This window comes from Sinocyclocheilus grahami, unplaced genomic scaffold (genome assembly GCF_001515645.1).
Source record: "Sinocyclocheilus grahami isolate Dianchi unplaced genomic scaffold, SAMN03320097.WGS_v1.1 scaffold19.1, whole genome shotgun sequence".
Taxonomy (NCBI): Eukaryota; Metazoa; Chordata; class Actinopteri; order Cypriniformes; family Cyprinidae; genus Sinocyclocheilus; species Sinocyclocheilus grahami.
Window position 1 is genome coordinate 1,105,203 of NW_015505198.1, and position 15,125 is coordinate 1,120,327.

Genomic DNA, 15,125 nt, shown 5'->3' on the forward strand with positions numbered 1-15,125 from the left:
TATAGATGTTCATCCAAGTGTCTTGGTCAAACAACTGGCAACCGTGTACATACTGAAAGAGAGAAGCAGGTAGCAGGTAACTAAATCTTCATATTGTAACATAAAATAGTTGCTTGACATGCAAGACGGATTTATAATGGTACATAGCCATCTGGAAAACAGCATCAAGCTTGCAAAGCCAAAGAAAAGGTTTGAGATAAAGCATATGGATCAAGTGAAGGATTAAACTTTTTTGTTTCATTTTTTTCAACATCATAAATGGCTAGATATAGCACTTCCTGTGCTCCTAATGAAAGTTTTACTGCTGATGCATTACTCATATGTCCTCATGCGTTCTCTGATAGTTCTCCACACACCGTGCTATACAGTGTAGAGAACATTTAACTTAGTCCAATAATCTGCAGATAAAGGAGGATATATGAGAATGCAAAAATGCACTTCATGGAGAAATACATAAAAAAGTAGACTGCTGACAGGTGCTACCTGTTCTCCACTAAGCATATTGAATATTACATAAACAGAAGCATCAGATTAAAGTATTTTGGACAATTTTATATCCATTTTGAAGCTGCAACAAAATTGCATGTATTTACTTTGTATTATTAACCAGAAATACAGACCACTAATAAAGTGAGTCACATAATTCTTGATCTATAAATCTGTACATTGCCTGTTGTTGCACAGCACTGGAAACATCTTTTTGCATCAGCTGCCAGCTGGCCCAGATATACACTAGATTGCAGCTTTGCATTACATCCAATCCTGTAGAAACCATACGTCAATATTTTATACATCATGTGACAGCTTGAGGTATTATGACGTTATGAAATAAAACCATTGCATTAGAATGGAACCGAATATGATAAAACAGTACCATTTGATGCTATGTCTAAAATAAAGCCGTGATCAGCGATTAGTCCATTTCAGAACATATTATGAGCTAAAGGAACACAAGTTAATAAAATATAGAATATATAGAATATATCAAGTCATGCAGCATTGCGATGTATATGCCCAATTAGTCAAACATATGCACTTTGTTAGTAGGTAAGATTAACGCTTCTAAATCCTCATATTATAACATAGTTGCTTGACATGCAAGACAGATTTATAATGGTACATAGCCATCTGGAAAACAGCATCAAGCTTACAAAGCCATTAAAAGAAAAGGTTTGAGATAAAGCATATGGATCAAGTGAAGGATTCAACTTTTTTTGGTTGTGCTTTTTGTGCTTTTGACACCATAAATGGCTAGATATAACACTTCCTGTGCTCCTAATGAAAGTTTTACTGCTGATATGTCCTCATGCGTTCTCTGATAGATCTCCTCACACTATTTGATGAAGTGAAAGAATGAATTCAATTAACATCAACATTTAAAAAAAATATATAAACAGATTTATTATCGTCACAATGTTAACTGGTTCACGTAATGGATACATTTCCGGTGGCATGGTGGATTCCTGAGAAAACTGTGTCACTAATGGATCCTTAAGCAAGGTATCCATCTCAGATTGCTCCAAGAGGGCCTTAAGACACGTTAGCATTGGCTAAATGATAAAAAAAACTTCATACAGACTGAATCAGCAAACTTCACCTTGCATCTGCAGTGTTACCCAGTATTAATAGTAATCATTTAAATTCATTTTTATTTGTATCTTTTCATTTTATAGTAATTTTGTTGTGTTTATTTATTACATACACTAAGAAAATAAACATTGGAAAAAAACAGAAAAAGGACATTAACTGTTAACGTTATGGACATTTCCTTTAACCCTTAAACACAACACAATGCATCATTTAAAATACTGGTAAAACACCTGAAAATCAATATGGAAAATTCATTCCCTGTAAAAAAAGAAAGAAAAAAAACTAATATGAATGAGTTTTCTGTATCTAATTTTTCACAGGTGTATTACCTGTATTTTGAATTTTGCACTGCATTACTTTGTGCTTTAATGTTATCGAAAATGTCTGTAAAGTTAATAGATAATGTCCTGTCAAAAATTACCAGTAGTTTTTTTTTTTGATACATCTATCTATCTATCTATCTATAGTGTTCATTTTAACACAGTAGGTTAGGCCAGTTAACATTAATTTAATTTAAATTGATTTTATTATATATGCAACATAAATTTGATTTTTTTCCAAAAATATTTCTTAGAAAAACAATAACACACCTTTGCTCAATGAAAATGCATGATTTGAGGCATTACAAAATGCAGTTGCAGGATGAGTTACTTGGTCGTGGTTCATGAAAACCAAAAAATATACTGACTTGCAGCATTCAAACAATCAATTTGCATACTGGAAGAGCGTTTGGTGGAAAGTAGGAAAGTAATTAGTGTTTATGGAAAGAAAAAAATTACAACAAATGTCACGTGACAGCTTGAACAGAGGTCTACCCTTTGGTTTTAGCCAAAAGCTACTTTATGAATACCATTTTAGTAATGGATTATTTGAAGTACCTGGGATTACAATGACAGTTTTCCTCACTCCTCCTCAGCAAAGGGTCTTTGCTCGTGACTTGAAGAGACCAAGGGGCTCAATTGATATGACATCAGCTAATTCTCTGTTGACTTGTTATACAGGCTGAGATGGCCGTCTTTGAGTCTTTAAGCTCTGTACTGCTACAGGGCTCTCCGGGGGCCGGCGGACTTTAGACGGAGGGGCACTCCGCTTGTGCCACATTATGGAGGGGTGTTGAGCGAACCTCATCACGTTAGAAGCAGAATCCGTGGACTAATTAAACCCTCCGAGACCACAAAACGCAGACCAGATTTACAACGCTCTCCACAACTGTTAAACCAACTCCTATTTATCGCTCAAATTACAGACACTGCACCCATGAGTGGACCGCAGGCCAGACGGCAGTGGAAGTGGATTTTATGTCACATTCAGGATGGAGGTGCATGTATGTGTGATGTTGAAATGTCCTATCAAGATATGGAGTCTGAGTCTGACTAGTTGTTCGGCAGAGAATGTTGAAATACTTGTTGGTCATTTGCTTTTAAGGTTAAAATATGCATTCAAAATTGTATGAGAAAGCCTTCGAAATTCAAATTCAATTTGTGAATTTAAATTCAGCCAACAAACAGAACACAGAAGAATTGCAAACTGAATATAAGGAAGTAAAGAATACATATAACAGTCATTTTAAACTAGAAAAGCACAGTTTGTCAAGATCAATTTTGAATTGACACACTTGATCTTTCAAATTCTTGTTTGAAAGTTTTGAAAGGCCTAATGGACAGAGGGAACAATATATAGATAGATAGAATCATAGAACTTTAGAATGATTGATACATAGACAGACAGACGGACTGATGGACAGATAGAACTTTAGAATGATAGACAGAATGTTAGAACGATAGAATGATAGAGCGATAGAACGATAGATGGATAGATAGATAGATATAACTTTAGAATGATAGAATGAATGATACATAGATGGACAGATAGATAGAACTTTAGAATGATAGAACGATAGACAGATAGAACGGTAGATTGAATGATAGATAGATAGATAGAATCATAGAACGACAGACAGAACTTTGGAACGATAGAACAAACGAGTGAACAATAGATAGATAGATAGATCTTTAGAATCAGAACGATATAACTTTAGAATGATAGAATGAATGAGAGATAGCTAGATAGATAGAATCATAGAACGACAGACAGAACTTTAGAATGATAGAACAAACGAGTGAACAATAGATAGATAGATGATAGATAGATAGATCTTTAGAATCATAGAACGATAGAACTTTAGAATGATAGAATGAATGAGAGATAGATAGACGGACGGACGGACAGATAGAACTTTAGAATGATAGACAGAATGTCAGAACGATCGAACGATAGCTGGATAGATAGATAAAACTTTAGAATGATAGAATGAATGATATATAGATGGACAGATGGATTTTTAGAATGATAGAACGATAGACAGAGATAGATAGAAGGATAGATAGATAGATAGAACGATAGACAGATAGATAGAACGGTAGACAGAAGGATAGATAGATTGATTGGAATGATAGAATGAACGAGACAGATGGATAGATAGATAATTCTTTACTGACACTATATAATACTTATAATAATATTTTCTTACATTATCTTATACAGTCCAATAGATGTGAATGTTATATCTATAATTATCTGGAAATTAGACTTGGTTATAGAAGCAAAACTGAGCATGATGTTAGCGTAAGGATTATTGGGATGTTAGAACAGAATCCCAATCGTGATGCATTTGTTGTTGTTTTGTTTAAGTGCATGTTAAATTAATGGATCTGCCAGACAGTTTTACCCAAAGCAACATACAGATAAACGTAATCAGTATGTGTGCTTGTTTGGAACTGAACCCATGACCTTGGCGTTGCTAGTTGAGTCTTAGGAACATGATTTGGTCAAAATTACTTTGGAAAAAAACCCAAAACAGTATAAAGGCATGACTACAGCTGCTCTCTTAATGCTTAAGCAACTGTATATTTTCCACGTAGCGTCAGCGGATTCAAGCCCTCGCTGCAAACATACGTTGTTAACACAAAGAGAAAGCTAATCTAAAACAATCCATCTAAAGAAACGAGGCTGAATGGGACCAAGCGAAGGCAAAGTTTGAGCTTGAAACTCTTCCAGGCATATTTCCTCTGCCTGGCTGCAGAGGAGAGAGTATGCTAAGATAGAAAGTATTATTTTCCTAAATGGAAGGTGTCAGATGGTCACACTGAGGTGATCGGCTGTTCGAGATCACTGCTTCCCATCTGCAATTTGTGACGTGTGAAAGATTCAGCCCAAATGTGCTCACAAACTGGAAATCCACAGCACTTTTTCTTATCGGTGCCAAGCAAGATAACCAGCTGCTTTACAGATCAGGGAACATATCATATTAATATCATGGAGTGTTGTGATATCATCTCGTTTGTAAAAATATTTTTTGTTAACTAAGTGTGGTGGGATGGCAACCTCTGAAAGTGGCTTTTTTATTATTATTATTTTTTATTAAATCTAATTTTCGCACAAAGTATGTGAAAAGCTCTTGCATATTAAGCCACTGGCTGGAACAGGAATTATTTTGTTTAAATAAATGGAATGCTGCAAATTTATTTACTACAGCTTTTGCATTTCGTTATCAGTACTAGATGATAAAATGCTAAGCTAGTGTGGAATTACATGTGATATCATTGTTGAAATGCCCCTCTAAATATATTGTAACTGCAAAGCAAAGGTCAAAGTAACCCCGTTCATGGCTTTCATGGCAACAAACAGTGAAGACATGATGAAAGCATGCATTAGATGACACCTACACCACTCGTGATGGTAATAAATTAAAGCTAATCTTGTTAGTGTAGTACTGGGAGCAGTGCATATGAGGTTTTGCATCACTGAAATTAACAAATTAACTATGTTCTTGTATTTAATGTTTTTTTTCTTCTGTATGGTGAAGATGCTTAGCTTTTTGAAATGATATTATGTGAGAGGCTAAGCTGTTTTGCATTGTATTTTGAAACAATGTTAAATAATCAGAACAGGCCCCACTTTACCTGCATGCAGACTTCACATACTGTACATAAATATTATTTAGGGTTATTTCACTTACCCTAATCCTAGTGATATTTGCTTTGACAAAAACAAACAAACAAACAACAACACTATTTACAGTGAGAAAAGCTTCACAGAAGGAAAAAACAAACAATGTTTTAATAGTATTTAAATAATATAATGTTTAAAATCATATAAATAAAATTCATAAAATTATAGTTATATATAAAATAATAGATTTAATAACATATACATTGTTTTTAATATAAAAGAGAAACACTACAGAAAACAAATCCCCAAAATAAAATATAAAAAAATATATATATATAAAATTATACTAATATATGATAACGTTAAACTATTAGTTTTAAAGGGGTCATATGATGCTATATGCACTTTTACAAGTTGTTTGAACTGAAATGTGTGTTGTCAGTGTTTGTACACAACCACCCTAAAATAATAAAAATCCACCCAGTGTTTTTTTGTTAATCTACTCAAACAGAATAAGTTTAACAAAAATAATACAAATAATAAATAAATTATGATTTTATCCTTCTAGGCAGGGTTATTTTTATTTTTTTTTAACTCAAACTAAAATCATTAACATTTTCATTAGTTGAAATAAAATAAACATTAAAATAAAATAAAATATAGATAAAATAATACATAATTATTATTTTAGCTAGTTGCCAAGGCAATATTTGTCATTTTTGTTTAGTTTAAATTGAAGTAATAAAATAACATAAAAATAATAAAATACATGTTAAAATAAAATATAATATATTATAATAAAAAATACAAATTAAATAAACAACAGATATATTAAAAATAATGACAATGACAAAAGCACACAACAAATTACTAAAAACTTTCACAAAAATTAAAATAACAGAAGATATAAAAATAAAATGTAATTCAGAATTTTAATTGAAGGGGGGAAAAAACTATAAAAATGTATCAGTGATACTAAAATACACTGTTTCTAGGTTCTATCACAGATCATTGTATAACTGTGTACATTCTGTAACTGTCAGTGATAATATGAGATATTTGTATAATATGAGAAACATACTGAGACTGTGGCCCACAGGGGTGTTGATTAGGTGTGAAAGTTGGGCGCATTGTGTCTCCATCACATATGGGGTTCTAATGGGCGACTCCCGGACCAGGTGGGCCCCGGTGTTTAGAGACCTGCAGACGATCACTCATGACAAAGAAAACAGCAGAAGAAGAGAGAGAGTGAGCGAGAGGGAGGTATCAGGGTACTGGTGTGTACCTTAGGGAGCAGCTGGGCAGCTAGGACAGAGGCATGATGGGATACTGGAGGAACGCTGGCATGTGTGTGTGTGCCACTAGCGGGTAGCCACCCTCAGGGTTGGCAGCGGCGAAGGAGCCGTGTGCGCTGGAGCGGCCGTGGACGCAGTGGCGCGATCACCTGGGGAAGGTAAAGCCAGCGGAGCAGAGCTGATGCTTATTTCTGGGGAGAACTGGGAGATTGTATTCGTTAAAGTGGCGCCCAAACACTCACAGCCTCAAAAATATAGCTCAAAAATTAGAACAAAGAAAGCCACATGGGAATTGGAAGTAGCAAAAGAATCAGATGGTAAATGATTAGAAGAATATGTGAACATGATTTTTAGTTGCCTTTGAAACTCAAGCAGAACTCAATTCTGAGTAATTGGTTAATTGGTAAAAAGAGCAAAAAAATTTTCATTTCAACATGAAAATATTCATAAGAATGTTATTTTTAATCGATTTTACCAAGTGTTTTAGATTGTAATTTATTTATTTATATTTCATTGATTTGTAATTCACATACATATAATTTGAATTATTTTATTATTTACTTCACACATATATATATATATATATATATATATATATATATACTTGTATATATATATATTAGGGGTGGAACGGTTCGCCGGTTCGCATCGAACCGTACAGTTCTCCACACACGGTTTGGCACGCGCTAGAACCGCGGTTCAACTTAAATCTGACAACGCATCTGTAATATGGTTTAGCTATAAATAACACGTAAAACAAGCAGGGTTCGGCTAATGTATGTTTCTGTTGATGGATACGCGTTCTGGCTTCCCAGTACATTACAACAAGAGCGATGGAAAAAAAAAAACGTGGACAACCCATTCACTCTTGTTCAATGCGAATGCCGTATGCTGGAATATGAGCATTTATTCCGTCATCACCCTGGTGCTGATAGCGCGCGTGCACAGGTGAGACCTGAACAGCACACGTTGATAGCCTATCTGTGTTTAAGCTAAACTCATTTAAGCTTTGCCAGTTTAATTTGTTTAAACAAAAATATGAAGCAGCACAACTGTTTTAACATTGATAATAATAAGAAATGTTTCTTGAGCAGCAAATCAGCATATCAGAATGATTTCTGAAGGATCATGTGACACTGAAGACTGGAGGAATGATGCTGAAAATACAACTTTGAATCACAAGAATAAATTATATTTTAAAACACATCAAAACATAAAATTTATATTAAATTGTGATCATATTTTATAAAATATCTCTGTTTTTACTGTATTTGAACACATATCATCCTTATACTTCTATTATTATATCAAAAGTAGCATCATCCCTTCTTTTTCTATTCTTACACTAACATTCGAGTGAAAAAACAGACATTCGCAGACATGAAGTCTTTAATTTCTCTCTGCTCTTTTGTTCTGACGCCAGCGCTTCCCCCTTTGAAAATGTGCTTTGTGTCTAATATGGTCAGCGCCACACAATTACTCCCTCCAGTGAAAAGTGAAACAAACGCAGGGCGTGCAGAGCATTTTGCATTATCTGCGCTCCTTGGATAGTCTAACAATAATAACTCAGCTAGCACGTATTACAACTTTAGAAATGAAGTTTGGGGTGCTGAAAACTGTCGGATTCAGGAATTTTTTCAGATAATATTAATGCATACAGTGGTGTGAAAAAGTGTTGGCCCCCTTCCTGTTTTTTAAATTTTTTTGCATATTTGTCACACTTAAAAGATTCAGATCATCAAACAAATTTTAATATTACACAAAGATAATGCAAGTAAATACAAAATGTAGTTTTTAAATGATTATTTATTTTATTAAGGGAAAAAAGCTGTCCAAACCTGCCTGGCCCTACGTGAAAAAGTAATTGCCCCCTAAATCTAATAACTGGTTGTGCCACGTTTTGCAGCAACACCTGCAATCAAGTGTTTGCGATAAGTGGCAATGAGTCTTTCACAGCGCTGTGGAGGAATTTTGGCCCACTCTTCTTTGCAGAATTTTTTTAATTCAGCCACATTGGAGGGTTTTCGAGCATGAATGGACTGTTTAAGCATCTCAATCGGATTTAAGTCTGGAGTTTGATTTGGCCACTCCAAAATCTTAATTTAGTTTTTCTTCAGCCATTCAGAGGTGGACTTGCTGGTGTGTTTGGGATCATTGTCCTGCTGCAGAACCCAAGTGCGCTTGAGCTTGAGGTCACAAACTGATGGCCGGATATTCTCCTTCAGGATTTTCTGATAGATGTGTTGCTCTTTAAGCATGCTTCACTTTGTCAGACAGGTTATATTTAAGTGATTTCTTGATTCAACAGGTCTGGCAGTAATCAGGCCTGGGTGTGGCTAGTGAAATTTAACTCAGCTTTCTAAAATAATGTGCTTAATTGCAGTTCTTTCATGATTTAACAGGAGGGGGCAATACATTTTTCACATAGGGCCACGTAGGTTTGGACAGTTTTTTCCCTTAATAAATGAAATCATCATTTAAAAACTGCATTTTGTATTTACTTGCATTATCTTTGTGTAATATTTAAATTAGTTTGATGATCTGAAACATTAAAGTGTGACAAACATGCAAAAAAATAAGAAATCAGGAAGGGGGCCAACACTTTTTCACACCACTGTATATGTGTATATATAAATGTACAGGACAGAGTTAGAAGGGAAACTTTTATCCTGCGCCACCAAAACACTGCTTTTCTGACATTCTCACCTGAATTTGGATGGTTTAAGCTGTAACCATGTGTGTGAAAGATGCAAAGCACAGACATTTTTCCAAGTTAAATATGTTCTAGAGTATTTATAATGTAAATGATATTATAAATTAATAGATGATAATAATTATTTACATTATAAAGTGGAATTATTTTATACTTGTATATAACATGGCCCAAGCACTGCACAAAAATAACACAAACATATTTTATTTTGATAAAATATGTATTTATGTTAATGAAAATTACAATATTTAATAAATGCATTAATGTTAACATTTTATTAAAAAAATTATATGTGACCCTGGACCACAAAGCCAATCTTAAAACCAGTCGCTAGGGTATATTTTTAGCAATAGCCAAAAAAACATTGTATGGGTCAAAATTATAGATTTTTCTTTTATGCCAAAAATCATTAGGATATTAAGTAAATATCATGTTCCATGAAGATATTTAGTCAATTTCCTACCATAAATATATCAAAACTTAATTTTTAATTAGTAATATGCATTGCTAAGAACGTCATTTGGACAACTTTAAAGGTGATTTTCTCAATATTTAGATTTTTTTTGCACCCTCAGATTCCAGATTTTCAAATTGTTGTATCTCGGCCAAATATTGTCCTATCATAACAAACCATGCAATCTTATTTATTCAGATTTATTATTTATTCAAATCTCAAAAAAGAAAAAGAAAAAAGACCCTTATGACTGGTTTTGCTGTCCAGGGTCACATATATATATATACAGTATATATTCATTTAAAATGACAAATTCAGTATGTTTCGTACAGAGAGCAATTGAAATGGCTTCAGCAGATTTGGAACAAAATGCACGAGTACAACACACTTTTATGAATAAATGATGCCAATATTTAAATTGAAACCCAAAAGTTTAGCTTTGAGTAAACGCCAATATGAATATGCCACAAGAGTGAGTGACATTTTGGTTGCACGGGATAAATGTCACAAAAGTGAGGTTTAATTATGAGAGCACTTCTGTGTTTATAACATACCTTCAATCAAAATATGTCTCATCACACGCGTTACATACGAGCATCACATGTTAATGACATCTGTAATGAGAAAACACAGATATAAACAATATATCCACAATCACGGTAGGCCCAAAGCTAAGCATCATCCCTCCGCAGTACGCATTTGTCGTCACGGTGCAAGTGTTAATAAAGAGATTTTGTCAAACGTAACTCGTGTTTAATTGCCGTCAGGGCGGTTTGACTGAATCCGTCCTTCAGCATCTGCATTGCTGAGCTTCTCTCCCCCTCTTTTTCTTCATCGCCGTCTCATATCTTTCCCCCTACTGCACCCATCGAATTGGCACCAAACCCTTCAAGATGTCCCCAGCAGGCTCTTGCTTCGCTGGCCGCGTAGTAGACTGTGTGGTTTCCTTTAAACAGCTGTAATTTGTATTTCCAATCACTGTGCTGATTTCTGCTCATTATATTGCTGTTTCACACCGGTAAGTGAGCAAAAGTTTGGATTGATTGACTCTAATTAACTAAAAAACGTTCCGAGCCAGGGGTTTATTACCATGCTAGCTAGCCACAAATGTCAGAGACTTTCACAAATTATTATCCTGTTAAGATGAATGTGTGGGGAGGCAGGGAAGTGTGGAGACAAAGAGAACATATATTATTTTCATGACGAATTTGTTTATCGCTCTTCTTTTTTTTTCAGGTGTCTTATTTTCCAATTAAACACACACAGACTCAGCATCTGTACACATTTCAAGGGTTGTCATCGCATGGTGTTGCAGTGTGAAGCCTGCATGAGTACATCTATGTATGTCTTGTAATTATGATCTCTTTGTTGTTGACTTGGCCATCAGAATATTATAAATTGGACACTACAAAGTCAAGCTTTAATCGTGCATTCAATCCGATTTGACTTAAAAGCGAAGTGTGTAATTTCTGCACCACTAGCGTCGCCAAATGGAATTGCAATATTTTTGTTTTCCAACACTTTTCTCAACTTTCTCAATGCCAATGGCTGACTTACAGTTCATTACACAGAAAATATTACACATTATATCTTTAACTGACTTCAAATCCAATCACAACGCCTATATAACTTTTCAATTCGTCTTCATTTCGGCTTACGAAAGCTAGTAAAGTGAGTGTACAATACAGCATCTGTGTGTATGCGTATGTGTAATAGAGTCGTCTGGCGGTTGCTAACCCTTTGTAAGGTTTGATGCATGTTTCTGTTGAAATTAATGGCAGTGGTGTTTCCTGGCCTGGTGTCATTTATTTCACAGGATTGATTGGAGGCTGGAAGAGCAGACAAATGTGTTTGGGAAGTGTTCTAATTTAAAATATGGCTGCCTGACCTGAAAGAGAAAGCTTAGAGACAATCCATCCTTCAAAGACATGACCTGGGTGTCCGAGATGCCAACAAAGTTTAGTGTGCAAACAGTTATGTATGAATATATTCTCAATATGCAGTCATGTGTTGCTGTCATACCTAAATTTGGCATGGCTGCTCTACCAAAGCTTAGACTAGACGAAAGCAAAAATCAGCGTGTGATACAGAGCAAACCACAGTGTGTTTCATTAGTGGGGACTACTGGAGCAATCTTTGAGGGGCCCATTGCAATCAAAGATTGCTCCAGTTGTATTTGTATGTATCTCTAAAATAATATATAAAAATATGTCAAATAATAAGAAATGTATGATTATTACAAATAAAAATACTACTAATAAAAATTGTAATATTTATTAAACATTGACATTTTATCTGACTGTTTTTAAACAAGTTTCAAATATATTACTATTATTTAGTAATAATAATAATAATAGCAACAACAACAACAACATATTAAAAATTGACATCCTCATCAGTCTGATTAACTACTTAAAAAGCTTCAAATAAATTAATAATAATAATAAATGATGACTGTTTTTACACAAGTTTCTAATACATGATTGTATATTATATTTCATAATAATTATTTTTTTTAACATTGGCTTTTTTTGTCAGACTTTAATAACTGTTGTCAAACAAGTTTCAAATAAATTATTATTATTAAAATGAAAATTTTGTCATCACTTACTTACCCTCATGTTGTTCCAAACCTGTATGAATTCCTTTCTTCTGTAAGCAGTTTCTGGTCCCCATTGACTTCCATAGTATTTTTTTTTCTTCCATATATGGAAGTCAATAGCTAACAGCAACGGTTTGGTTACCAACATTCTTCAAAATATCTTTATTTATTATTATACTTTTTTTCTTTTGGTGTGTGTTCAACAGAAGAAAGAAACTTGTACAGGTTTGGAACAACTTGAGTGAGTAATTCATGATAGAATTTTCATTTTGGGTGAACTATGCATTTAAATAATAATGAAATAATAATAATAATAATAATATAATTAAACAACAATACATAAATAAACAATATAACATTACTGTGAATATTACCATCAACACAATAAATAAATCTTCCATCAAGTAATAACGTTTATTAGCCTAATTGTAGTCGATTTACAGTTGCCAAGCAAAATATCAATCAAAGTTCATTCAATAAACGAATGATTGCTGCATTAATATAAAATTCAACTGGTGTGTGTTCAACTGGTGGGCATATCACGGGTGGATATATACATAATATCATCTTATGCCACATTTATACGGTGTCTAGACAGTGTTAGTGCTAGACTAGTTAGTTAGTGCTGTTCTGCTGATCACAGGAAGTAAGAGTCCAGCTGCTGCTTGCTATTATCCACTGCAAATGCAGAAGAGCGGGAAACACATCCACTCTGGCAGTCTCAAAGGCGCCAAAGGATCTCTTTCACTGAGTTTCAAGAGAAATAGTATGTCTCTCAGTCATCCATTACGTTCTCTGTCTGTATTCTCTGTTAAAAAAGTTTTATTGCTGTCATGGGAGTATGTATGCTTCTGGGCCCATTCATTCATGTCAAATGAATCTATAACACTTTGCAGGAATATATGTCATTTCCACCTCTACATAATCTCCCAAAAATGTCACAGGTATACACACTTAAAAATATAGCTTCAATTCTTAAATGCAGCTTCTAAATTCTTATTAAGAACTGTTTTTAATGTATGCGGTTCTTAAATTGCTATATGGTCCTTAAGAGTTCCTGATTGGTTCATTAGTGGTTCTAATTAAAACTTTTATTTTCAAAAGTATATTTAGAAGTTTAAAAAGTAAGTTTTTGCCATGACTTTGATCGATTTTGGGTTATCGATCAAAAAGCAAAAAACAACAACAACTAGGGTTATGCATTAACTGAAATATAAAATAAAATAATAATAATGCTAAAGAAAAAATATATATAAATTACACTTATTAATAAAGAATATTATATATATATATTAGGGCTGTCAGTCGATTAAAATTTGTAATCTAATTAACTACATGATGTTTTGAGTAATTAATCAAATTAATCGCAAAATAAATTTGACTGTGAAAATACCCACAAAAGATTATTTAAAGCTATTTTTGTGTTAAATGCGAAAGTATAAAGTAGACATTACAAATTGTAGCTTTAGAAAGAAATATTTTATTTGATTCAACAAAATTTATTACACATAAACATTTAGGCTACAACGGCCTAACATATACTATGGAACATAAAAGAAGATAATTTGAGAAACATCTCAGTATTTTTTGTTCATACAATGAAAGCCATTGATAACCAAAACAGCTTAGTTACCAACAGTCTTCAAAATACCTTATTTATGTTCCACAAAAGAAAGGTTTGAAACGACATGAGGGTGAGTAAATGATGACAGAATTAAACATTTTTGGGTGAAATATCCTTTTAATGTGTTTATTTTATTATTATTATTTATTTATTTATTTGTATTATTAATTAATACTTTTTTTTAATGAAATGATACTCTAAATAAGAAACTAAATCTGCCAGCAGGTGGCGGTAAATGTCTTTATGAGTCATTGATTTTTTAGATTCGTTCAAACGGCTGATTCATTCAGGAATGAAGTAAATGGCTCTCTTAATAGGCCTTTGAATCACTGGTTCACACGATTCTTTCAAAACGCAGATTCATTCTGAAACTAAACACCGCTGTGTTGCTCGGAGATGCACAACAGTTCTGCTAGGGCTTTATGTTCTCTGCAAAATTGTGCAAAAACATAATATTGTGTTCAAATTATAACACAATATCAACTTCTTATATACTGAACTGTTGTATAAAATCTCATTTAAACTCATGATATTCGGAACAAAATCAGCACTCGTGTAATACTGCTCTCCCTGCTGGTGTGATATCGTATGATATAAATATGAGACAAAAACTCATACAGAGGCATATTTTTGCACTAATATGTTTCATTTTAGGGCATAACTGCATTTATGGAGTTGTTGCCCAGCATCATATTTGTCAACAGTCAACTGTATGAAATGTAAGATGACGTACAGGTCTGGGGGCGGGGCCAATGTTCTTAACTGCGTTCAAATATTTTAATCGCGTTATTTTTTATATACAGTATATAAACTACACTTATTTTATTTTATCTACTTTTCCAAGGCCTTTACTCCATTTTAAATTTTTGTTTAGTTTAAATGCTAAAATAACTACC